Here is a 27,706-nt window from a genome sequence, read left to right on the forward strand (position 1 = left end):
AAGACAGGTGGAGAAGCTCAATATAATCACTGAGAATAAGGCCAGGGACTGACTGTGGAACAGATCATCAGTTGCTCATGTGCAAGTTGAAGTCGAAGAAAATTAAAACAAGTCCATGAGAGCCAAAATAGGACCTGGAGTATATCCCACCTGAATTTAGAGACCATCTCAGGAATAGTTTTGATGCATTGAACATGAATGACTGAAGACCAGAGGAGTTGTGGGGTGACATCAAGGACATCATACATAGAGAAAGCAAAAAGATCATTAAAAGGCAAGAAAGAAAGAAAAGACCAAAATGAATGTCAGAAGAGACTCTGAAACTTGCTTCTAAATATAGAGTAGCTAAAGCAAATGAAGAAATGATGATGTAAGCAAGCTGAATGGAAGATTTCAAAGAGTGGCTCAAGAAGACAAAGTATTATAATAAAATGTGCAAAGACCTGGAGTTAGAAAACCAAAAAGGGAGAACATGCCTAGCATTTCTCAAGTGAAAGAACTAAAAAAAAAAAAAAAAAAAATCAGCCTTCAAGTGTCAGTACTGGAGGATTTTGCAGGGAAAATATTGAATGACACAAGAACCTTCAAAAGAAGATGGAAGGAATACACAGGGTGACTGTACTAAAAAGAAATGGTTGATGTCCAGCCATTTCAGAAGGTAACATATGGTCAAAAACTGATGGTACTGAGGGAAGAAGTTCAAGCTGCACTGAAGGAATTGGCGAAGAACAAGGCTTCAGGAATTGATGGAATACCAATTGAAATGTTTCAACAAAAAGATGCAGCACTGTAGTGCTCACTTGTCTATACCAAGAAATTTGGAATACAGCTACTTGGCCAACCAATGGGAAGACATCCATATTTGTTCCCATTTCAAGAAAGGTGATGCAACAGAATGCAGAAATTATTGAACAATATCATTAATATCACACTCAAGTAAAATTTTGCTGAAAATAATTCAAAAATGGTTGCAGGTAAATGGACAGGGAATTGCCAGGAATTCAAGCCAGATTCAGAAGAAGACATGGAACCAGGGCCATCATTGCTGATGTCAGATGGATCTTGGCTCGAAGCAGAGAATACCAGAAAGATGTTTACCTGTGCTTTATTGACTATGCAGAGGCGGTGTGTATCATAGTAAATTGCAGATAACATTGCAAAGAATAGGAATTCCAGAACACTTAATTGTGCTCATGAGGAATCTGTTCTTACACCAAGATGCAGTCATTTGAACAGAATGGGGGGTACTGTGTGGTTTAAAGTCAGGAAGGGTGTGTGTCAGGGTTGTATCCTTTCACTATGTTTATTCAGTCTATATGCTGAGCAAATTAATCCAAGAAGCTGGACTATATGGGAAGAATGTGGCATCAGGATTGGAGGAAGTCTCTTGCAGATGACACAGTCTTGCTTGCTGAAATCGAAGAGGACCTGAAGCACTTAGATGAAGATCAAAGACTATAACCTTCAGTATGGATTACATTTCAACAGCAAGAAAACCAAACCCTCACAACTGGACCAATAAGCAACATCATGATCAATGGAGAAAAGATTGAAGCTGTCAAGGATTTCATTTTACTTGGATCCACAATCAACATCCATGGAATCAGCAGTCAGGAGATTAAACCACGTATCACATTGGGCAAATCTGCTGCAAAAGACCTCTTTAAAGTGTTAAAAAAGCAAAGATGTCACTTTGACGACTAAGGTCCACCTGACCCAAGCCATGGTATTTTCAACTACCTAATAGGCATGCATGCAAAAGCTGGACAGCGAATAAGGAAGACTGAAGAAGAATCGATGCCTTTGAACTGTGGTTTTGGTGAAGAATATTGAATATACCATGGACTACAGAAGACTGAAAAATCTATCTGGGAAGAAGTACAGCCAGAGTGTTCCTTAAAAGTGAGGATGGCGAGACTTTGTCTCATGTACTTTGGACTTGTTACCCGGAGGGACCAGTCCTTGGAGAAGGACATCATGGTTGATAAAGTAGAGGGTCAAGGAAAAAGAGGATCGACACAGTGCTGCGACAGTGGACTCAGGATGGCACAGGACTGGGCAGGCTTCTGTTTTGTTGTACATAGGGTCGATGTTAGTTGGAACCAACTCGAAGGCACTTAATAACAACAATAATATGTGGACAGTGGTGCCATACAAATGCAAAGAATTATTATTATGATCTATATGAATGAAAAGTATATGAAATCATTACCAAAATGATAGCACCTTTCTCTTTCATCTTTGTCTTTTTTATGTAATAGTTAATCATTTCAAACCGTATTCACATATATTCTCATTTAATCCTTAAAATATCCTGTGAGATAATTTTATTATCTTCATATTATTGATTAGTGTCAGATTTTAAGTGGCCAGTGGGGTTCTCCCCGGGTCTTTTATCTTGGGTTTTTTTTATCACCTTGTCTCCTTTATCTGTTTCCCTTAGCCCTCTTAGGTAAACGGCCATATCGACATGAATTAGCTTCTTTGTTTATACTACAGAATTTTTATGTGCCTTATAAAATTTCTAAGTTCCAGAAGAATTCTGAAAGTTGTAGGAGACAACAGAAATTGATGTAGTCAGTTTGGACGTTAGAAATTAAATCGGTATTGTCCTTTCTTGAAGTCTAAAAAGAGATGCCAAAAAGTATGTTATCAGGTTCTTTTTCTCTAAATTGCTTCCAGCTGCCTGCTTCCTAATATAGGGATATTTATTAAAAGTGGCAGGTGAAGAATTGGATTCCTAAGGCAAAATATGACTGGTTCCATAATTTTGTTAAAAGAACAGGAACTATCTCAGATTTTTGCCATTATAGTGGCTCTTTTTTTGGAGTAGTGGTGGTGATGAAACAGATGATATATATTTTCTGGCCAGAAAAACAGAACAGTAAACAGCCTAGATGAATTTGAGTGAACCATGGAAACGTTTCTTAGGTAGTGAATGGAGGAATATGAAATTTTCCTCATGAGTTCCAAACAGTATAAATAAGTATTTGAAAAGTTAGAAGGAACCATTTAAGATAAGTAAGACTTCCAAAGACAATGATGAATTTTGCTGGTCATGAAACTCAGTTGTAGGTGAGGCTTAGAGTAAGAAAATGGCATGAAAGCGATATAAAATATGGTTTGCATGGAGAATAGAAATTTAAGTCTTATTTAGCCTAATTGAAGGCAATGAAATAGATTTAAAGAATTATTAGGCTGAAATGCTATCCACCACCACCACCCACTGCTGTTGATTTCAACTCATAGCGACCTATAGGACAGGATAGAACTGCCCCATAGGATTTCCAAGGCTGTAATCTTTACAGAAGCACACTGCTACATCTTTCTCCTTTGAAGCTGGTGGTGGGTTCGAGCCACTGACCTTCCTTCCGGTTAGCAGCTGAGCACTTAAACACTGTGCCACCAGGGCTCCTTAGAAACTATATTGGAGATAGATTTGAAAGTTGTATTTTTTAAGGTATTCAGTAAAGGTGACAGGCTCACACTTGCAGAAAGAGAACTACTGTGTTAAAAAGCAGCTTCTGGAAAGGACTCAGTTAAGTTTGTAGATCAGGCACTAGGAATCCTGATGGAGGAATATAGCAATCAAAACCCTTGTATAGAACTGTTTGGGAATGTCAGTAGACGTCATGCTTTAAGATCCTCCTTAATTGGAAGGAAGAAAGTCCAGACAAATCTGAGATCACTACATGTCTGTGTAATTATTGGCCCAGAAAAAAAAGGGTACAGAATTAAAGAGCATTCGTTCATCTGTTTTGCCATTCATCTTGAACCTTTAAGATTATTTAAAGATGAATTGAGTATTGTAATATTTTATCATTGTTCAGCGTATTAGGCATTCATGAACCATTTTCATCACATTCTACACTGGAAACACAGAGACTACAAGACAAAATAGTAGTGTATAGCCTTATTGATAATATGAATAGATGTTCCTATAATAAAATTTTTACCTGATGCCCAGTTATATTGTAGGTGCTCTTAATTTTAAGACTATAGTTTATGCGCCAATTTCACAAACATTACTTTTGTTACTTACTGGTGGTGATGTTAAGCTTATTTCTTAAGAAAATAATTTCTATGTGACTTCAGCATATAATGTCAATCCATGTGATCCTTAATTTAAACTGTCAAATTAGAGAATATTTACATTATTGTAGTTCAGTAAATTTATCTGACTGAGGAGTTATGTTTACATAGCAGGCAGTTTTACTTTTTAAAAAAATTTCAGACAAGTCCTAGTAGAATTTGGTTCTGTAAGAAATAGAAAAGTCTAAAGTTAATTATGCTTGTACTTTGAGAGCACAGTATTTGGAAATGTTAAGAAATGCCCTTATCTTTAACATGAGGGGTTTAGCCTCTAGTAGGTAATTTCTAAGGTCTCTCTCAGGCTTGACACTTTTTGTTTGCTTCTTTGTTTTTCCCCTTCACTTTCAGATATAGTTTCAGTTACAAACTCTTAATTACTCTGCATTTGAGAACTGCTTTAAGGAACCATAAATGTCTGATTTCTTTGGACTACCTTTCTCTTTCATTATAACTTAAATCTCCCTATGGCTTTTTTTTTTTTTAATTTTTATTCTACCTTAAGTGAAAGTTTACAAATCAAGTCAGTCTCTCACACAAAAATTTATATACACATTGCTACATACTCCCGATTGCTCTCCCTCTAATGAAACAGCCCGCTTTCTCCCTCCACTCTCTCTTTTTCTGTCCATTTCACCAGCTTCTAACCCCCTCCACCCTCTCATCTCCCCTCCAGGCGGGAGATGCCAACATAGCCTCAAGCATCCACCTGATCCAAGAAGCCCACTCCTCACCAGCATCCCTCCCAAACCAATTGTCCAATCCCTGTCTGAACAGTTGGCTTCGGGAATGGTTCCTGTCCTGGGCCAACAGAAGTTCTGGGGGCCACGACCACCAGACTCCTTCTAGTCTCGGTCAGACCATTAAGTGTGGTTTTTTTACGAGAATTTGGGATCTGCATCCCACTGCTCTCCTGCTTCCTCAGGGGTTCTCTGTTGTGTTCCCTGTCAAGGCAGTCATTGGTTGTAGCCGGGCACCATCTAGCTCTTCTGGTCTCAGGCTGATGTAGTCTCTAATTTATGTGACCCTTTCTGTGTCTTGGGCTCATAATTACCTTGTGTCCTTGGTGTTCTTCATTCTCCTTTGATCCAGGTGGGTTCATACCAATGGATGCATCTTAGAATGCCGCTTACTAGTGTTTAAGACCCCAGACGCCACTCTTCAAGGTGGGATGCAGAATGTTTTCTTAATAGATTTTATTATGCCAGTTGACTTAAATGTCCCCTGAAACCATGGTCCCCAACCCCCTGCCCCTGCTACGCTGGCCTTCGAAGCATTCAGTTTATTCAGGAAACTTCTTTGCTTTTAGTTTAGTCCAATTGTGCTGACTTGCCTGTATTGTGTGTTGTCTTTCCCGTCACCAAAAGTAGTTCATATCTACTATCTAATTAGTAAATACCCCTCTCGCAGCCTCCCTCCCTCCACCTCTCATAACCATCAAAGAATATTTTCTTCTCTGTTTAAACTGTTTCTTGAGTTCATATAATAGTGGTCTTATACAATATTTGTCCTTTTGCAGCTGACTAATTTCAGTCAGCATAATGCCTTCCAGTTTCCTCCATGTTATGAAATGTTTCACAGATTCATCACTGTTCTTTATTGAAGCCTAGTATTCCATTGTGTGAATACATCATAATTTATCCATTCATCTGTTGATGGGCACCTTGGTTGCTTCCATCTTTTTGCTCTTGTGAACAGTGCTGCAGTGAATGTGGGTGTGCATATATGTTTGTGTAAAGGCTCTTATTTCTCTAGGATATGTTCCGAGGAGTGGGATTCCTAGATCATATGGTAGTTCTATTTCTAGCTTTTAAAGGAAGCATCCAAATCAATTTCCAAAGTGGTTGTACCATTTGACATTCCCACCGGCAGTGTATAAGTGTTCCAGCCTCTCTACAGCCTCTCCAACATTTATTGTTTTGTGTTTTTTGGATTAATGCCAGCCCTGTTGGAGTGACATGAAACCTCATTGTAGTTTTGAATTGCATTTCTCTAATGGCTGATGATCATGAGTATTTCCTCATATATCTGTTAGCTACCTGAATGTCTTGGTTAGTGAAGTATCTGTTCATATCTTTTGCCTGTTTTATAATCGGGTTATCTGTCTTTTTGCAGTTGAGTTTTTGCAGTATCATGTAGATTTTAGAGATCAGGTGCTGATCGGAAATGTCATAGCTAAAAACTTTTTTTCCAGTCTATAGGTAGTCTTTTTACTCTTTAGGTGAAGTCTTTGGATGAACGTAGGTGTTTGATTTTTAGGAGCTCCCAGTTATCTAGTTTTTCTTCTGCATTGTTAGTAATGTTTTGTATAATGTTTATGCCATCTATTAGGGCTCCTAACTTTGTCCCTATTTTTTCTTCCATGATGTTTATTATTTTAGATTTTATATTTAGGTCTTTGATCCGTTTTGAGCTTGTTTTTGAGCATGGAGTGAAGTATGGGTCTTAATTTTTTGACAGATGGATATCCAGTTATGCCAGCACCATTTGTATAAAAGACTGTCCTTTCCCCCCATTTAACTGTTTTGGGGACTTTGTGAAATATCAACTGCTTGTATGTGGATGGATTTATGTCTGGATTCTCAATTCTGTTCCATTGGTCTATGTATCTGTTGCTGTACCAGTGCCAGGCTATTTTGACTACTGTGGTGGTTAATAGGTTCTAAAATCAGGTAGAGTAAGGACTCCCACTTTCTTCTTCTTTTTCAGTAATGCTTTACTTATCTGGGGCCTCATTCCCTTCCATATGAAGTTGGTGATTTGTTTCTTCATCTCATTAAAGAATGTCTTTGGGAAATGGATCCGAATTGCATTAAATGTATAGACCACTTTTGGTAGAACAGACATTTTTATGATGTTAAGTCTTCCTATCCATGAGCAAAGTATGTTTTTCCACTTATGTAGGTCTCTTTTGCTTTCTTGCAGAAGTGTATCGTAGTTTTCTTTGTATAAGTTTCTTACATCTCTAGTAAGATTTATTCTTAAGTTTTTTATCTTCTTGGGGGCTGCTGTAAATGGTATTGATTTGGTGATTTCCTCTTTGATGTTCTTTTTATTGATGTAGAGGAATCCAACTGATTTTTGTATGTTGTATCCCGATACTCTGCTGAACTCTTCTATTAGTTTCAGTAGTATTCTTGAGGATTCTTTAGGGTTTTCTGTGTATAAGATCATGTTGTCCTCACATAGAGATACTTTTACTTCTTCCTTGCAAATCTGGATGCCTTTTATTTTTTAATCTAGCCTAATTACTCTGGCTACGACCTCCAGCAGAAGGTTAAATAACAGTGGAGATAAAGGATGTCCTTGTGTGGTTCCCGATCTCAAGGGGAATGCTTTTAGGCTCTTTCCATTTTGGATGATGTTGGCTGTTAGCTTTGTATAAAAAAAATAAAAAAAAAAAGCTTTGTATACATGCCCTTTATTTTGTTGAGGAGTTTTCCTTCTATTCCTATTTTGCTGAGAGTTTTTATCATAAATGGGTGTTGAACTTTGTCAAATGCTTTTTGTATATCAGTTGATAAAATCATGTGATTATTGTCTTTTGTTTTATTTATGTGGTGGATTACATTAATTGTTTTTCTGATGTTGAACCATCCCTGCACACCCCGTATGAATCCTGCTTGGTCATAGTGAATTATTATTATTTTTTTTCCAGGGTATGTCTCCCTCCCCCCCCCCCCTTTTTTAATTAACTTTTATTGAGCTTCAAGTGAACGTTTACAAATCAAGTCAGACTATCACATATAAGTTTATATATACCTTACTCCATACTCCCACTTGCTCTCCCCCTAATGAGTCAGTCCTTCCAGTCTCTCCTTTCGTGACAATTTTGCCAGCTTCCAACTCACTCTATCCTCCCATCCCCTCTCCAGACAGGAGATGCCAACACAGTCTCAAGTGTCCACCTGATATAATTAGCTCACTCTTCATCAGCATCTCTCTCCTACCCACTGTCCAGTCCCTTTCATGTCTGATGAGTTGTCTTTGGGAATGGTTCCTGTCCTGGGCCAACAGAAGGTTTGGGGACCATGACCTCCGGGATTCCTCTAGTCTCAGTCAGATCATTAAGTATGGTCTTTTTATGAGAATTTGGGGTCTGCATCCCACTGATCTCCTGCTCCTTTAGGGGTTCTCTGTTGTGCTCCCTGTCAGGGCAGTCATCGATTGTGGCCGGGCACCAACTAGTTCTTCTGGTCTCAGGATGATGTAAGTCTCTGGTTCATGTGGCCCTTTCTGTCTGTTGGGCTCTTAGTTATCGTGTGACCTCGGTGTTCTTCATTCTCCTTTGCTCCAGGTGGGTTGAGAACAATTGATGGGTTTTAGATGACCGCTTGTTAGCATTTAAGACCCCAGACGCCACATTTCAAAGTGGGATGCAGAATGTTTTCATAATAGAATTATTTTGCCAATTGACTTAGAAGTCCCCTTAAACCATGGTCCCCAAACCCCCGCCCTCGCTCCACTGACCTTGGAAGCACTCAGTTTATCCCGGAAACTTCTTTGCTTTTGGTCCAGTCCAGTTGAGCTGACCTTCCATGTATTGAGTGTTGTCCTTCACTTCACCTAAAGCAGTTCTTATCTACTAATTACTCAGTAAAAAACCCTCTTCCACCCTCCCTCCCTCCCCCCACCGCCTCGTAACCACAAAAGTATGTGTTCTTCTCAGTTTATACTATTTCTCAAGATCTTATAATAGTGGTCTTATACAATATTTGTCCTTTTGCCTCTGACTGATTTCACTCAGCATAATGCCTTCCAGGTTCCTCCATGTTATGAAATGTTTCACAGATTCGTCACTGTTCTTTATCGATGCGTAGTATTCCATTGTGTGGATATACCACAATTTATTTAACCATTCATCCATTGATGGACACCTTGGTTGCTTCCAGCTTTTTGCTATTGTAAACAGAGCTGCAATAAACATGGGTGTGCATATATCTATTTGTGTGAAGGCTCGTATTTCTCTAGGGTATATTCCGAGGAGCAGGATTTCTGGGTTGTATGGTAGTTCTATTTCTAACTGTTTAAGATAACGCCAGATCGATTTCCAAAGTGGTTGTACCATTTTACATTCCCACCAGCAGTGTATAAGAGTTCCAATCTCTCTGCAGCCTCTCCAACATTTATTATTTTGTGTTTTTTGGATTAATGCCAGCCTTGTTGGAGTGAGATGGAATCTCATCGTGGTTTTAATTTGCATTTCTCTAATGGCTAATGATCGAGAGCATTTTCTCAAGTATCTGTTAGCTGCCTGAATATCTTCTTTGGTGAAGTGTGTGTTCATATCCTTTGCCCACTTCTTGATTGGGTTGTTTGTCTTTTTGTGCTTGAGTTTTGACAGAATCATATAGATTTTAGAGATCAGGCGCTGGTCGGAGATGTCATAGCTGAAAATTCTTTCCCAGTCTGTAGGTGGTCTTTTTACTCTTTTGGTGAAGTCTTTAGATGAGCATAGGTGTTTGATTTTTAGGAGCTCCCAGTTATCTGGTTTCTGTTCGTCATTTTTGGTAATGTTTTGTATTCTGTTTATACCTTGTATTAGGGCTCCTAAGGTTGTCCCTATTTTTTCTTCCATGATCTTTATCGTTTTAGTCTTTATGTTTAGGTCTTTGATCCACTTGGAGTTAGTTTTTGTGCATGGTGTGAGGTATGGGTCCTGTTTCATTGTTCTGCAAATGGATATCCAGTTATGCCAACACCATTTGTTAAAAAGACTCTTTTCCCCAATTAACTGACACTGGGCCTTTGTCAAATATCAGCTGCTCATATGTGGATGGATTTATGTCTGGGTTCTGAATTCTGTTCCACTGGTCTATGTGTCTGTTGTTGTACCAGTACCAAGCTGTTTTGACTACTGTGGCTGTATAATAGGTTCTGAAATCAGGTAGAGTGAGGCCTCCCACTTTCTTCTTCTTTTTCAGTAATGCTTTGCTTTTCCGAGGCTTCTTTCCCTTCCATATGAAGTTGGTGATTTGTTTCTCTATCACCTTAAAAAATGACATTGGAATTTGGATCAGAAGTGCATTGTATGTATAGATGGCTTTTGGTAGAATAGACATTTTTACTATGTTAGGTCTTCCTATCCATGAGCAAGGTATGTTTTTCCACTTAAGTATGTCCTTTTGAATTTCTTGTAGTAGTGCTTTGTAGTTTTCTTTGTATAGGTCTTTTACATCCTTGGTAAGATTTATTCCTAAGTATTTTATGTTCTTGGGGGCTACTGTGAATGGTATTGATTTGGTTATTTCCTCTTCGGTGTTCTTTTTATTGATGTAGAGGAATCCAAGTGATTTTTGTATGTTTATCTTATAACCTGAAACTCTGCCAAACTCTTCTATTAGTTTCAGTATTTTTCTTGAGGATTCCTTAGGGTTTTCTGTGTATAAGATCATGTCATCTGCAAATAGAGATAATTTTACTTCCTCCTTGCCAATCCGGATGCCCTTTATTTCTTTGTCTAGCCTAATTGCTCTGGCTAGGACTTCTAGTACCATGTTGAATAAGAGAGGTGATAAAGGGCATCCTTGTCTGGTTCTTGTTCTCAAGGGAAATGCTTTCAGGCTCTCTCCATTTAGAGTGATGTTGGCTGTTGGCTTTGCATAGATGCCCTTTATTATGTTGAGGAATTTTCCTTCAATTCCTATTTTGGTGAGAGTTTTTATCATAAATGGGTTTTGGACTTTGTCAAATGCCTTTTCTGCATCAATTGATAAGATCATGTGGTTTTTGTCTTTTGTTTTATTTATATGGTGGATTAAATTAATGGTTTTTCTAATATTAAACCAGGCTTGCATACCTGATATAAATCCCACTTGGTCGTGGTGAATTATTCTTTTGATATGTTGTTGAATTCTATTGTTTAGAATTTTGTTGAGGATTTTTGCATCTATGTTCATGAGGGATATAGGTCTGTAATTTTCTTTTTTTGTGATGTCTTTACCTGGTTTTCGTATCAGGGAGATGGTGGCTTCATAGAATGAGTTGGGTTGTATTCCGTCATTTTCTATGCTTTGAAATACCTTTAGTAGTAGTGGTGTTAACTCTTCTCTGAAAGTTTGGTAGAACTCTGCAGTATAGCCATCTGGGCCAGGCCTTTTTGTTGTTGGGAGTTTTTTGATTACCGTTTCAATGTCTTTTTTTGTTATGGGTCTATTTAGTTGTTCTACTTCTGATTGTGTTAGTTTAGGTAGGTAGTGTTTTTCCAGGAATGCATCCATTTCGTCTAGGTTTTCAAATTTGTTAGAGTACAATTTTTCGTAATAATCTGATATGATCGTTTTAATTTCATTTGGGTCAGTTGTGATGTGGCCCTTCTCGTTTCTTATTTGGGTTATTTGTTTCCTTTCCTGTATCTTTAGTCAGTCTAGCCAATGGTTTATCAATTTTGTTAATTTTTTCAAAGAACCAGCTTTTGGCTTTGTTAATTCTTTCAATTGTTTTTCTGCTCTCTAATTCATTTAGTTCAGCTCTAATTTTTATTATTTTTTTGCTTCTGGTGCCTGATGGATTCTTTTGTTGCTCAGTTTCTATTTGTTCAAGTTGTAGCGACAGTTCTCTGATTTTGGCTCTTTCTTCTTTTTGTATGTGTGCATTTATCGATATAAATTGCCTCTGAGCACTGCTTTTGCTGTGTCCCAGAGGTTTTGATAGGAAGTATTTTCATTCTCGTTGCATTCTATGAAGTTCCTTATTCCCTCCTTGATGTCTACTATAACCCAGTCTTTTTTCAGGAGGGCATTGTTCAGTTTCCAAGTATTTGATTTCTTTTCCCTAGTTTTTCTGTTATTGATTTCTAGTTTTATTGCCTTGTGGTCTGAGAAGATGCTTTGTAATATTTCGATGTTTTGGATTCTGCAAAGGTTTGTTTTATGACCTAATATGTGGTCTATTCTAGAGAATGTTCCATGTGTACTAGAAAAAAAAGGTATACTTTGCAGCAGTTGGGTGGAGAGTTCTGTATAAGTCAGTGAGGTCAAGTTGGTTGATGGTTGTAATTAGGTCTTCCGTGTCTCTATTGAGCTTCTTACTGGATGTCCTGTCCTTCTCCGAAAGTGGTATGTTGACGTCTCCTACCGTATTTGTGGAGATGTCCATCTCACTTCTCAGTTCTGTTAAAATTTGATTTATGTATCTTGCAGCCCTGTCATTGGGTGCATCAATATTTAATATGGTTATATCTTCCTGATCAATGGTCCCTTTTATCATTATGTAGTGTCCTTCTTTATCCTTTGTGGTGGATTTAAGTTTAAAGTCTATATTGTCAGAAATTAATATTGCTGCTGCTCTTCTTTTTTGGTTATTGTTTGCTTGATATATTTTTTTCCATCCTTTGAGTTTTAGTTTGTTTGTGTCTCTAAGTCTAAGTTTTGTCTCTTGTAGGCAGCATATAGACGGATCGTGTTTCTTTATCCAGTCCGAGACTCTCTGTCTCTTTATTGGTGCATTTAGTCCATTTACATTCAGCATAATTATAGATAAGTAAGTGTTTAGTGTTGTCATTTTGATGCGTTTTTATGTGTGTTGTTGACAATTTCATTTTTCCACTTACTTTTTTGTGTTGAGACGTTTTTCTTAGTAAATTGTGAGATCCTCATTTTCGTAGTGTTTGACTTTATGTTTGTTGAGTCGTTACGTTTTTCTTCCCTTTTATCTTGAGTTATCAGTTGTTATACCTCTTTGTGGTTACCTTAATGTTTACCCCTATTTTTCTAAGTAAAAACCTAACTTTTATTGTTCTATATCACCTTGTATCACTCTCCATATGGCAGTTCTATGCCACCTGTATTTAGTCCCTCTTTTTGATTATTTTGATCTTTTACATATTGACTTCAATGATTCCCTGTGTTGAGCATTTTTTTTTTTTTAATTTAAATTTGTTTTTGTGATTTCCCTATTTGTGTTGCTATCAGGATGTTCTGTTCTGTGACCTTGTGTTGTGCTGGTGTCTGATATTATTGGTTTTCTGACCAAACAATTTCCTTTAGTATTTCTTATAGTTTTGGTTTGGTTTTTGCAAATTCTCTAAACTTGTGTTTATCTGTAAATATCTTAATTTCGCCTTCATAGTTCAGAGAGAGTTTTGCTGGATATATGGCTGGCAGTTTTTCTCCTTCAGTGCTGTGTATATGTCATCCCATTGCCTTCTTGCCTGCATGGTTTCTGCTGAGTAGTCTGAACTTATTCTTATTGATTCTCCCTTGAAGGAGACCTTTCTTTTCTCCCTGGCTGCTTTTTCGATGAGCATCTTGGACAGATATCCTTTCGTTTTTCATGATGTCAGGGAAGTTTTCTATCAGCAGATCTTCAACTATTTTCTCTGTGTTTTCTGTCCTCCCTCCCTGTTCTGGGACTGCAATCACATGCAAGTTATCCTTCTTGATAGAGTCCCACATGATTCTTAGGGTTTCTTCATTTTTTTAAATTCTTTTATCTGATTTTTTTTCAGCTATGTTGGTATTAATTCCCTGGCCCTCCAGATTTCTCAGTCTGCATTCTAATTGCTCGAGTCTGCTCCTCTGACTTCCTATTGCGTTGTCTAATTCTGTAATTTGATTGTTAATCTTTTGGATTTCTGCATGCTGTCTCTCTATGGATTCTTGCAACTTAATTTTTCCACTATGTTCTTGAATAATCTTTTTGAGTTCTTCAACAGTTTTATCAGTGTGTTCCTTGGCTTTTTCTGCAGATTGCCTTATTTCATTTCTGAGGTCATCCCTGATGTCTTGAAGCATTCTGTAAATTAGTTTTTTATATTCTGTATCTGATAATTCCAGGATTGTATCTTCATTTGGGAAAGATTTTGATTCTTTTGTTTGGGGGTTGTAGAAGCTGTCATCATAGTCTTCTTCATGTGGTTTGATACCGACTGCTGTCTCTGAGCCATGACTAAGATATAAAGTGATTTATTCTATATTTGCTCCCTGAGTCTTGTCTTGTTTTGTTTTCTTTCAGTATACGTGGATGGGCTACTAGATTGTGCTGTCTTGTTTGTTGTAGCCCTTGACTTACTTATAACCTATTACCAGCTGGTTTGGGCTGTTGTCAGATATATATGCCTGAGTCTATTCACTATTCTTGAGTAGAATCTGATTTTGGGTCATCAAGTGTGTGCTGCACCCTAACACCTATCCACCTCGAGAAGTAGTTGTGATAGTTGTGTGCACCAGATTCTATTAGCAGCTGCGGTTCACCCTCCAGGGGGAGTAGGATGCTGACAGGCTTCCCCCAAGTGTCAGTGAGGTGGGTGTGTCTCTATTCCTATAGCACCTTGGTGGGACGGCTCTGCAGCTGTACCTTAGGCCCCCAATGCAAGTACCTCTGCTGATTGGTAGGTGTCACCCTCCTTAAACCCCCAAGGCAAGAGGCTAGGTGGTCTGGGGGGAGCTTCAGCCCTCATTTGTTTGTTGTGCGTCAGTTAGGGCTGTGTTGAATAAGCAGGGATATCAGACCTGAGAAACTTGTTTTTCCCGTAACTCCGCTAAAAAAAATGCAGTCAGATCCCTATCAGAACTGCCTTTGCACTATAACAGCCACCGTGTTCCCTGTAAGGATGAAAGCCCAAGATTTGGATCATATGTGCTTGGCTCGAGCTGGTTCTGTGTTTTCAGTCCAATTAGGGAAGGATTTTTGGTCCCTGAGTTTTTTCTGGTTGCTTCTCTCAGGCCAGAAGAATGGGTTAGGAAAATACCAAAAAAAAAAAAAGGGAAAAGCAAAGCCGTGGATCCGGAATCTTTCTCCTTCTGGCTCAGGAAATTCCAGTGTCAGTGAAGCCGCCTGGGAAGGGGAGAGGAGGGGAGGGTTCAGAAAAACAGGAGAGAGTGGCATCCCGGAATATAGCCAAAGTTGCTTATTTTGCTTGGGATGACTGTTTTATCTGAGATTCCCGAGGGGCGTGTCGCCTATGTGTGCTGGCTGTGTGGCGATTGACCCCGAGGGTCTGGCCTGCTGAAGCTGCAGTCAGATCCTCTGCTTCCAGTCCAAAGCCCACCGTCAAGGTTCCAAAATCCGTCGCTGCCTCCCGGGGACTTCTCATCCCGCCAGCCACATCGCTGCGCCACCTGCGGACCGGCTGGGCCCCCTCCCGGGGTTAGTTCAGGGGAGTAGGGCTGCGCCCCGTGTTTGCGCAGTGACCGAATGCCGTGCTCAGCTCCCCTGTGCCCAGTCCAAAGGCTGGCGCCAAGGTTCCCAGGCTGGGACGCTGCAATCCCGGCTCCAAAACCAGTCACTGCTTCCCGGGGACTTCTCCTGCCACCAGCCGCTTCGCCACGCCACCCGCGCAGACCGGCTGGGCCCTCTCCCGGGGTCGGTTCAGGGCGGTAGGGCTGTGCCCCGTGTTTGCGCCGTCACAGATGTCGTGTTCAGCTCCCCTGCACGCAGTCCTAAGCCCGGCGCCAAGGTTACCTGACTGGGACACTGGCTCCAGGCTCCGAAAACAGTCGCTGCTTCCCCATAGTTGTTCGTTCTTTGCCTCTGTCACTCAGGTCAACTCTTTCAATCTGTGTTTGTTGTTCAGGGTTCGTAGATTGTCATGTATGTGATCGATTCACTTGTTTTTCCGAGTCTTTGTTGCAAGAGGGATCCGAGGTAGCGTGTACCTAGTCAGCCATCTTGGCCCCCCCTCAAATTATTTTTTATGATATGTTGTTAAATTCTATTGGCTAGAATTTGTTGAGGATATTTTGCATCTAAGTTCATGAGGCATATAGGTCTGTAAGTTTCTTTTTTTGTGGTGTCTTTACCTGGTTTTGGTATCAGGAAATGGTGGCTTCATAGAATGAATTTGGTAGTATACCGTCCTTTCCTGTACCTTGTAATACCTTTAGTAGTAGTGGTGTTAACTCTTCTCTAAAAGTTTGGTAGAACTCTGCAGTGAAGCCATCCAGGCCAGGGCTTTTTCGTAGGGAGTTTTTTTTGATTACCTTTTCAATATCTTCTTTTGTTATGGGTCTATTTAGTTGTTCTATCTCTGTTTATGTTAGTCTAGGTAGGTAGTGTGTTGCTAGGAATTATTCATTTCTTCTAGGTTTTCAAATTTGAGTATAGTTTTTCATAGTAATCTGATATGATTCTTTTAATTTCAGTTGGGCCTGTTCTCATTTCTTATTCGGGCTATCTGCCTCCTCTCCTGTTTTTCTTTTGTCAGTCTGGCCAGTGGTTTATCAATTTTGTTAATTTTTTTAAAGAACCAGCTTTTAGCCTCGTTAATTCTTTGAATTGTTTTTCTGTTTTATATTTCATTTAGTTCAGCTCTAAGTTTTATTATTTGTTTTCTTCTAGTGCCTGTGGGTTTCTTTTGTTGCTCTCTTTCTATTTGTTCAAGTTGTAGGGATAATTCTTTGATTTTGGCTCTTTCTTCTTTTTGGATGTGTGCATTTATTGATATAAACTGACCTCTGAACACTGCTTTCACTGTGTCCCAAAGGTTCTGATAGGAAGTGCTTTCATTCTCATTGGATTCTCTGAATTTCTTTCTTCCGTCCTTAATGTCTTCTATAACCCATTCTTTTTTTTATCAGGGTATTGTTCAGTTTCCAAGTGTTTGATTCTTTTCCCTACTTTTTCTGTTATTGATTTCCACTTTTAGGGCCTTATGGTCTGAGAAGATGCTTTGTAATATTTTGACGTTTTGGATTCTGCAAAGGCTTGCTTTATGACCTAATATGTGGTCTATTCTAGATAATGTTCCATGTGCACTAGAAAAGAAAGTATACTTTGCCGTTGTTGGGTGGAGTGTTACGTATATGTCTATGAGGTCCAGTTGGTTGATTGTGGCATTTAGATCTTCTGTGTCTTTATTGAGCTTCTTTCTGGATGTCCTGTCGTTCATCAAAAGTGGTGTGTTGAAGTCTCCTACTATTATTGTGAAGCTGTCTGTCTCACTTTTCAATGCTGTTAGAGTTTTTTTTTATATATCTTGCAGCCCTGTCATCGGGTGCAGAAATATTTACTATGATTATATCTTCTTGGTATGTTGTCCCTCTAATGATTATATAGTGTCCTTCCTTATTCTTTGTGATGGGTTTAACTTCAAAGTCTATTTTGTCAGAAATGAATGTTTCCACTCCTGCTCTTATTTGATTGTTGTTTGCCTGATATATTTTTTCCATCCTTTGAGTTTTAGTTTGTGTCTTTTAAGTCTAAGGTGTGTCTCTTGTAGGCAGCATATAGACGGATCGTGTTTTTTAATCCATGCTGCCACTCTTAGTCTCTTTATTGGTGCATTTATTCCATTTACGTTCAGTGTAATTATGGATAGTTACGAATTCAGTGCTATCATTTTGATGTGTTTTTTTGAGTGTTTTTGACAGTTTCTTTTTCCCACTTAATTTTATGTGCTGAGTAGATTATATATTGTCGTTTCCTCATATTCGTTGTTGTTGATTTAGTTTCTGCTGAGTCTCTATTTTTTTCTTGTATTTTAAATTCTGATGAGTTTTTTTTTTAGGATAGTTTATCTCCTTTGTGGTTACTTTTTTATTTGCCCCTATTTTTCTGGATTTAAACCTAACTTTTATTTCTTTGTGTCATTATGTCTTCCTCTCCATATGGAAGGCGTGTGATTACATTTCTTAGTCTCTCTTTATTGTTTTAATGCTTTTTTCTTTTATATAATAACATCACTGTTTCCCTGTTTTGAGCTTTTTTTTTTTTTAATGTTGCTTTGTTTTTTGATTTTCCTGTCTGGGTTGACTCTGATTGCCCTGCCCAGTGTTCTAGTCTTGGGTTGATACCTGATATTATTGGTTTTCTAGCCAAAGAACTGTTTAGTATTTCTTGTAGTTTTGGTTTGGTTTTTACGAATTCCCAGAACTTCTCTTTATCTGGAAATGTCCTAATTTCACCTTCACGTTTAAGAGGCAGTTTTGCTGGATATATGATTCTTGGCTCGCAATTTTTTTCCTTCAATTATTGAAATATATCATCCCATTGCCTTATTGCCTCCATGGTTTCTGCCAAGTAGTCCAAGCTTATCCTTATTGGCGCTTCTTTGTAGGTGACTTTTTGTTTATCCCTTGCTGCTCTTATAATTCTCTCTTTATCTTTGGTTTTGGCAAGTTTAATTATAATATGACTTGGTGACTTTAACATCTACCTTATGAGGAGTTCGATGAGCATCCTGGATAGATATCGTCTCACCTTTCATGGTATCAGGGAAGTTTTCTGCCAACAAATCTTCAACAATTTTCTCTGTATTTTCTGTTCTCCCTCCATGTTCTGGTACTCCAATCACTTGTAGGTTATTTCTCTTGATAGAGTCCCACATGATTCTTAAGGTTTGTTCATTTTTTAAAATTCTTTTATCTGATTTTTCTTCAGATATATTAGTGCCATGTGATTTATCTTCGAGTTCAGAAATTCTAGCTTCTACTTGCTCAGTTTTGCCCCTCTGACTTTCTGTTGAGTTGTCTACTTCTGTAATTTTATTGTTAATCTTATGAATTTCTGCTTGCTGCCTGTCTGTGGATTTTTCCAGCTTTTTGAATTCTTTATTACGTTCCTGAATAATCTTTCCAATTTCTTCAATTGCTTTATCTGTGTCTTCCTTGGCTCATTCCGTGTATTGCCTCATTTCCTTCCTGATGTCTTGAAGAGTTCTGTATATTAATATTTCATATTGTGCCTCTGGTAATTCCAGGAATGCACTTACATGTATAAGATCCTTGGATTGTTTGTTTTGAGAGCTTGTTGAGGTGATCATGGTCTGTTTTTTTATGTGGCTTGACATTGATTGTTATCTCCGAACCATGTATAAGTTATTGTATTAGTTTATGCTTGCTTACTGTATCATAGCTTCTTGCTTTGTTTTGTTTTGATATGCCCAGTTCGGTTGTTTGAGTGAGCTAGCTTATTTTCGCCTTTGGAGCTCTGATGTCCTGTCCCCAGATGGGTAGAATTGTTATCAGGTATATCAGTCTAGGAGTCCATTCACTTTTCTTGTATGAATTGAGTTCAGGTGTCCAGGTAGCTGATCATCAAGTGTGTGGTACAGGCTCTGTCCTACAGTCTTAGAGGGGCAGGGGTGATTGGTGTATGTGCTGGTATCTGATTGCAGCAGGGGATCATGCTCTGAAGAAGGCTTGGGGCTGAGGAGCCGAGCCCCGAATATCTCTGAAGAAAGCACATCCCTGTTCCCGAGATCGTGAAGGTGGGTGGGTTCTTCAGATGCACCGTGGGCACCAAATGTTTTTGGTTGTAAGGACTGGGAGGTACCAGTTATCCTTGGACCCCTGTCGCACGTGGCTGCGTGATCTGAGTGGAGGTACTAGTCCTTAGGCCCCTGTTGTTGGTAGGTGAGGACCCTGTTTAATAGGCAAAGCAATGTCTAATATCAAAAACCCATGTCTTCGCCACACAGCTGAGACAGTTGCAATCTGCCAACAAGAGCCTATTTTTCTAAAATCGGCTTACAGAGGCCCATGCAGTGGGGAAAGGTACTCAAAGTCCACGTACGGTTTATGCCTGAACAGGAGCTGCTTCTTTCCTGAGCTCCCCCAGTTAGTGGAGCTGGCAAATTCTTTTCCCCCAGTTGCAAATTTTTTCCTTCACCAAAGCCAGGAGGATGGCTCTAGACGCTCAACACTGTCTATCTCAGGCCCAGGGAATTCAGCGGCTGAAGCCGGCTTGGGGGTGGGGTGGGGGGCACTTTAAAACATGGAAGTTTTCCGCTTTTGCTGAGAACTCCGTTCTTCTCAAGTTGTGGAGGTGTGAGTAGGCTGTGTGGCTGGCTGCTTCTCCCTGAGGAAAGTGTGGCTGAAAGCTAGTACCAGCGTCTCTCCGCTGCTCCAGGAATGGTACCTGAGGGCTCCCCGCGATTTAGGTCCAGTAACTCCTCTCCGCTTCTGAATCATCTCTTCTTCCCCCTGCCCCTCAGTTCGTTGTCTAAGCTTGCATTTGATGCTCAGGGCTCCAAGCTTGTCATAAATACACTCGTTTCACTTGTTTTTTCAGGTCTTTGTCGTATAGTGGGCTCACCGAAAATGTCTACGTATTCCGCCATCTTGGCTCTGCCTCCTCCCTATGGCTTTTGTTTTTCTTTATTTCCTTTACAATGCTATTTTTATTTCATCCTTTAGGATATCTGGTAGTAATGCTTATATTAAGGTAGACTTTTTTTTTTTCCTTTTTTGTTAGTTACATTGATTGTATCTTTTTGTAGCCCATGTTAAATACATGGTCCTTCTGATTAAAAAAAAAAAAAAACATTATTTCCCAGTGTTTTTGAAACTGTTATTGTCCTTTCATCTTTCAAGATTACTTGTAGTAGCCTGCTGTAGCTATCACAGGGCCTTCAGAATGACTTGATGCTGTACCTATTTTATATTTTATGATATTTTCCATTCAGCATTTTTTTCGTGTTTTAGGTGAAAATTTACACAGCAAATTAGTTTACCACTGAACAATTTATATACAAATTGTTACTTGCCATTCGTTGCCATCCCCACAATGTGTTACCCCTCTCCCCATCTCCACCTTGTCTTCTCCGTTTCCATCCCTCTGGTTTCTCTACCCCTCCTTGCCTTCTCATCCTTGCTTTTGGGAAATGTTGCCCATTTTATCTTTTTTAGTTGATTATTCTAAGGAGCTTATTCTTCCTGGTGCTATTGTTTATTTTGTAAATCAATGTTATTTGGTTGAAAGGGGGCCTCTGGGAGTGACTTCAGTTCCAGGTTGAAAGGTTATCTTAGGGCGATAGTTTGAGGGTCCTTTTAGCATTTTAGTTTAAAGTCTAGCATACATGTGCAGGAAGTGCAAATGGAAAGAAAATTGCATTTTGATGTTTCAGGCCTTGCCACGAAATCTATCATTATGTTTTTTGGCTGTTGTAAATTTCATTCTTGTACCAATAATATGAAGTTCTTGTAGTCAAAATATAACTCCTACCTAACAATAGGTATAATTTATATTTTGTGTATTAACAAATATAAAAACACAGTACTAGCGAACACATTCTCTCTGTCTAAAATGGAATGTTGAAATTTCTAAAAAGTAAAATCTGCATTTAAGAAGTTAAAAAAAATTTCAAAAGTATTTTAGTTGGAAAGATACTCTTCATTGTGGCACAACCCAGAAAACATAAAAAAAAAAAAAACGGTAAAGTAGATTACATAAGAATTCAAAATCTCTGCTTGGTGAAACAAAAGTCTAAACATAAATGATGAAGTAGGGGGAAATATGAGAGTATCTTAAACAAAAGGGCAATTTCTATAAATTAATAAATACCAGAAATTCATTGGAAATATTGGCAAAGAATATAGACAGTGCAAGAAAAAAATACACTGTGAAAAGATGTTCTACCTTACTTAAAATAATACAAAGGCAAATTAAAAATTCTTTGAGATACATTTTTTTTTTTTTTACCTAGTTGGTTGGCAGAGATGAAATGCCAATGATATACTTTGTTGGTATGTAGAATCAGTGACTCTCATGTTTTTGTTTTTTTTTAATAAATTTGTGTAATCTATGGAAGGTTATTTGGAAATATCTTTCAAAATTTAAAATGCACATACCTTTTGACCCAGTACTTTTACTTTCAGAAACTTATCCTACATATATAAATGCACACATATACGAGGATGTTTATTACATGCAAGGCTATTGATTGCAAGGGGTAGCTCTGTTAATAGTGCTTCCTTTTTGAGAGGGAAACTGAGGTGGCTGATAGGGACGTGAAAGGCACCTTTTTATCTGGATATCCTTTACAGACTACATGTGCTTATATGACCTGGTCAAAAAAAATAATATTAAAAAGAATAACGTCTAGCTAAGTGTAAGCCATACATGAAGCACAGCAGCAGTGGACATTGAGAAATTATTTGTATGTCACTGGTATATCAGAAATGAAGCAATGTTTGGGTTTTGACCGTTGCATCTCTCCCCTCAAAAGGAAATTTTCCTTGACCTGCCCTTCTTACCTCAGACTAGCTAGATCAAGCACCTTCTTGCATAGATTAGTCCATCCTGTACATATCTTCCAAGCATTTATAGACAGTGCCCGACTTAAGAGAAGGTTCCGCTCTGAGGACTCCATCATAAGTTGGTGCTGATTTAAGTTGAATACCTTTTTTTTTTTTAAATCAGTACTGCCTTTTATTATCAGTATTTTTATAAATCTGATTTTTATTTGTCATTGGCGATTGGCATGAGAATAACATCAACAAATTACATGCTGCAACATCGTATATAGTACATATTACCATGAAAAAATACAAAGATGCAAATATCCTCGAATTTTTCCCTACACTTTTAGTGGTTTCATGGACTTCCCTATATAGCCATTCTACTAGATTATCTGCACTCCGGTGTTCCACTCTACGTTACTTTTTTTCCATACTGACCTTTATTCTTTTCTCACAGGTTTTGGTATCTTTGCTCTGTGATTTTCTTCTCTGGTTCCTGAAATTAGGCTATTGTATTTTATTATCAAAAATTTTAAACATACAGAAAACTTGAAAAAAGTATGCTTTTGGACACCAGTATAACCACCACCCATATTCTACAATTAATATTTTACCTTATTTCCTGTATATATAGCCATCCACCTATCCTTTTTTATTTCATGCATTTCAGAGTCAGTTGCCAACATGGTTATACTTTCCGCCATACACTTCAAGTTACATGTCATTAACTAGAGTCTGGTATTTTTTTGATGTAGGAATTTGTATACAATGAAATGCACAAACCTCAAGTATAGCATTCAGTGAATTTTAAAAAATGTATACATCCATATAACCCAGCTACTCTCAAGATATAGAGTATTACCATCTTTCCAGAAAGTTCCCTCATGTCCCTTCCCACAATTTTTTTTTTATGTGTACTTGTTTAAGTGATTTTAACTTACTCCTGCTTTTGTTTATATTCTGATAATCCTTTTGGTTTCCACTGTGTGGCCAGCATTCTGTCTACTGTTAGATGAGATCTGATGACAGACTATCAACCAACCCGGATCCTTAAGAAGTGGCCTAACCATAAGACCAAGAAAATCCAGTAGGAGTCAGTAACAAAGTTGTGAACCCTGGTGGTGGTGGCAGTGGTCTCTGATAAGCATTTGTGGGAAAGAGGAGGTGCAGGAGCAATAACTGGGGTGAAGGAAAACAGGGGTCTTTTTTCTTTTTCATATTGTTGAAAATATGCACAGCAAAACAGATACCAATTCAGCAACTTCTGTATGTATGGTTCAGTGATATTGATTCTTGCATTCTTCAAGTTGTGCAAATATTCTCACCCTCCTTTCTGAATTGTTCCTCCTCCATTAACATAAATTCACTCCCCCAAGCTTCCTATCTAAACTTTCAAGTTGCCTTTGTCAATTTGATCCCATATAGATAGTTCCATAAAAGAGCACAATACTCATAGCAGACATTCTTTACTAATTAAGCTAAACTATTGTAGGCACAGCAGTTAAGCATTCTTTGCTAACCATAAGGTCAGCAGTTTGAATCTACCTCGGAAACCCTATGGGGCATTTTTCTGTCCTATAGGGTCACTATTAGCAGAATCAACTAGAAGTCAGTGGGTTTGGGTTGGGTTTTTATTGTTTGGTTTAAAGAAGATTTCAGGTGATATTTTTAGTTTAAGGCTTAAAGATTATCCCAGAACAGTTATTTTGGGGGTTCATCCAGACTCAATGGCTCCAGAAAGCCTGGATTCTATGAAACTTTGAAATTCTGTTCTGCATTTTTTCCCTTTTGATTAGGACTCTTTATAGAACCTGTGATCAAAATGTTCAGTAATGGCAGCTGGGCATCATCCAGTTCTTCTGGACCCTTGTCAAAGGAGACAGTTGTTCATGGAGGCAGTTAACCATGCATTCCATTTCCTCCTCCTGTGCCAAACAGGGATTTTATTAATCCCCTGTAATTACAAGGTATCCTACAGGTAGCAACTTATTCAGGTTAACAGCCTTCCTGCCACCCTACTTCCTTTCAATTTAGGAGTTTTACTGTCATCCATCTTAGTAAAAATTAACCAGTTAACTCTCTGAAGTGAGATAAGGAAATGAGGATTATAATATCTAGTAAAGGAAAATAATAGCACACTTATGCCTCACTTAGAACCCTGGTGGCGCAGTGTTTAAGTGCTTGGCTGCTAACCTGATGGTCAGTGGTGCGAACCCACCAGCTGCTCTGTGGAGAAATATGTGGCAGTCTACTTCCGCCAAGATTTACAGCCTTGGAAATCCCATGGGGCAGTTCTCCTCTGTCCTTTGGGGTTGCTATGAGTTGAAATTGACTCAGTGCGATGGGCATGGGTTTTGGGGTTTTATTCTTCACTTATTCAGTTATTTGACATTTATGGCAATAGTAAAAGATCTGCTATCTGACTGTTTTGTGGGTTAATGAGGAGCCAAAGCAAGGGAGAAGGAGGAGCAGGAAGGCACTGAGGTTTGTGAGAGGAAGAGAGGCATCGTGGGCCGCAGGTGGTTCATCATTACCCAGGTACGGACGTAGGAGCCAGGCCAGCTCACAGCAAGTGCAGAGCCAGTAGGTGGTGTGCAGGAGGTGGGGGCGCTGAGCTGCCTAGAGCCACAGGAGTTGTACGGGAGGCTCCAAAGTCTGTTTTTCCAAAGAGACCTCTCTGCTACCTCTCTGGGCTCTGGTATCGAAGCTTTACCTGCCTACAGGCTCAGAATCATCTGCTGCTAAGGCTTATCTCTGGCTGGCAGAGCAGGGATCTTTGCGTAGGCCTGAAGTGTGGCCAGTTGATGATGGGCCCTTGCTGCTCTGGAGGCAGTGGGCAACTCCTGACCATCACCACCACCACCACCCTCTCTGGCCCCCGTGGGCTGGCTCCACAGTGATGGGGAAGATGTGGTGGGGATGGGGGACCCACCTGCCATGTGCATCCCAAGATGTGCCATAGGCAACTGATGGGTGGTAGTGGGGTGGGGGGCGGGGGACACTGGTGCAGAAAAGATGGGGCATGGTTCGACTTTCACACAATGCTAAATTTTACATAACAATCTAATCTTTGGAACCTCATCATGCCAATAAGTGAGGAGTGGAGCACAGTGGTGGGGCAGGAGTAGTGTGGGATGGGCACAGCCATTGAGGGCCTTAGGCTGCCAGATGTTAACATTCATGAAGTCATTGACCTCCTGGGGGATGGAGGGGATCCATTGTCCCATAGGAAGAATAAATCTAAAACAACCATCTTTTTTCATACAAATGTTGTGAAGGTAGGAATACTGAATGTAGCATATTAGTGTTTGTCTGAGATAATGAAAATTAATTACCTCAGATACAATTAATCTTTTCATAAGCTTCTTAATGGATTGAAAATGTTAGTAGCTTCTTAAATATGAATTGATCTGTGGTCCTGAAACAGTGTAATTAGATATGTTTTATGTATTGAGAACCAGAAATACGAAAGCAGTGTTGTTAGTAATACCCACATTACAAACAACACATGCCAGAAAAAAAAAGTTGTTTTGGTGTCAAAACAACTTTTTTATATAGGCAGTCACCAGTTATGAATATCCAAGTTAAGACAGCTCGTTCTTGCCCTTTAATGTTATGTAAATTTGCCCTCACTTTCAAATGATAAGAAACCCTGGTGCTGTAGTGGTTAAGGGTTTGACTGCTAAGCAAAAGGTCTGCAGTTCAAATCTACCAGATGTTCCTTGGAAACCCTATGGAGCAGTTCTACTGTCTCCTATAGGTCACTATGAATCAGAATTGACTTGATGGCAGTGAGTTTGGTTTTTTTTTCAAATGATGGAACCAAGCCCTTACTGGCAACAACTCTTCATCACAGTCACCTTTACCTGCTGTACATGTAGTTTTTAAATAATTGAAAAGGCTTTGTTATGGATTAAATTGTGTCCCCAAAAAATGTATATTAACTTGGCTAGGCCATAATTCCCAGTATTGTGTGATTGTCCACGTTTTGTGATCTGGTGTGATTGTCCACGTTTTGTGATCTGATGTGATTTTCCTGTGTCATAAATCCTAATCTCTGGGATTAGAGTGGGATATAACACCCCCTACTCAGATCACAGCCCTGATCGAGAGTAAGGAAGTTTCCCTGGGGGTGTGGCTTGTATCATCTTTATCTTACAGAAGATAAAAGGAGAGAGAAGCAAGCAGAGAGATAGGAACCTTATGCCACCAAGAAATATGGGCCAGGAGCAGAGCACATCCATTGGACCCAGAGTACATGTGCTGAGAAGCTCCCAGACCAGGGGAAGATTGATGGCAAGGACCTTCCTCTAGACCTGACAGAGAGGGAGAAAGCTTTCCCTTGGAACTGGCACCCTGAATTTGGACTTACAGCCTTCTAGACTGTGAGAGAATAAATTTCTCTTAAAGCCATCCACTTGTGGTATTTCTGTTACAGCAGCACTAGATAACTAAGAGGGCTTCAAGCTTTTTCTTGACTAAAAAAAAAAACCAAACCCAGTGCCATCGAGTCGATTACGACTCATAGTGACCCTGTAGGACAGAGTAGAACTGCCCCATAGAGTTGCCAAGAAGTACCTGGCAGATTCGAACTGCCGACCCGTTGGTTGGCAGCGGTAACACTTAACCACTATGCCACCAGGGTTTCCTTCTTGACTAAAGTAAGGCTAAATAAGAACTGCATGCACCTGCTCTGACTTACCTACAAATTCAACTTAAAGACACAGTTAGGAATGGATCTTGTTTGTAAGCCAGGGACTAGCTGTACTTAAATCATAATACTGTTCTTGCAGGTGCACTAGCCGATTTTCATAATCACCATGATCATTATCTAAAAATGTAATAGATTAACTTGTCACAGATCTCTAATTTTAAAAGTTTGTTTTTAATTTATGGTGTTTTGTCTTTAAGTATTTATGTATTCATCATGATCAGTAATACCTACTTTGGTAAATGAATCGTTCTTTTTTGCGCATACTTATTGCCATAATGTAATGGGTGTAACTAACGTACACCTTCCTGAAGCTTCGGATACTTCTTGTTTTCTAGATCAATCTGTCTTTTCTTTCTGGTCTTAGAGTTGTTCCCTGTAGTACTGAGTTAAAAATCAGTCAGCTGGGAAGGTAGCAGTTTAAAATTTTGCAAATTAGGCCCTTATGCACTTGGCACGATCTCTTTCTGTAGAAACTTTATTTATACATTTGAGGATCTTACATTACATGCACACAGAGAGAGAAATCAATTGTTTAATTGGAAATATGACTGTGGACATTGAATACATTACGTGTGAGTCCCCCCACCTGCATCTTAGGCATTTATGTTATAGATACGTGAGAATATACAATATATAATCGGAGTAAATTAATATATATTATCATTAATAATATAGAATAATAGTAATATGTAACAGTGATATTTGAGATTTATGGAACACTTTTTTATATTTTACATTTGCTGTTTAATCTTCCCAACAACCCTATTAGATAGGTACTATTATTATTCTCATTTCATAGAAAGCTAAAGTGAGAACTAAAACACAGTGGTTAAGTACCTTTTCACACCATACGTAAGTGGTAGAGGTTGGATTCAAATACATTTTCTTAAATATAGCACCAACTATGCCCATCTAATAGAAGCTGCCCTGAATTAGCCAACTAAGTAACACCAAATGATATTATTGGCTCTAATTTAAGAAAGATACTCATGTCCTTCTCAAA

At 38.9% G+C, this 27,706-nt stretch overlaps 1 protein-coding gene across 1 annotated transcript in view; it reads left to right on the forward strand.

The window, feature by feature from the left end:
• Positions 1-27,706, forward strand: part of DDX10 (DEAD-box helicase 10) — a 378,968-nt gene that overhangs the window by 201,070 nt on the left and 150,192 nt on the right. The gene's annotated exons all lie outside the window — the stretch shown is intronic.

The sequence above is a fragment of the Loxodonta africana genome, chromosome 7 (genome assembly GCF_030014295.1).
Source record: "Loxodonta africana isolate mLoxAfr1 chromosome 7, mLoxAfr1.hap2, whole genome shotgun sequence".
Classification (NCBI taxonomy): Eukaryota; Metazoa; Chordata; class Mammalia; order Proboscidea; family Elephantidae; genus Loxodonta; species Loxodonta africana.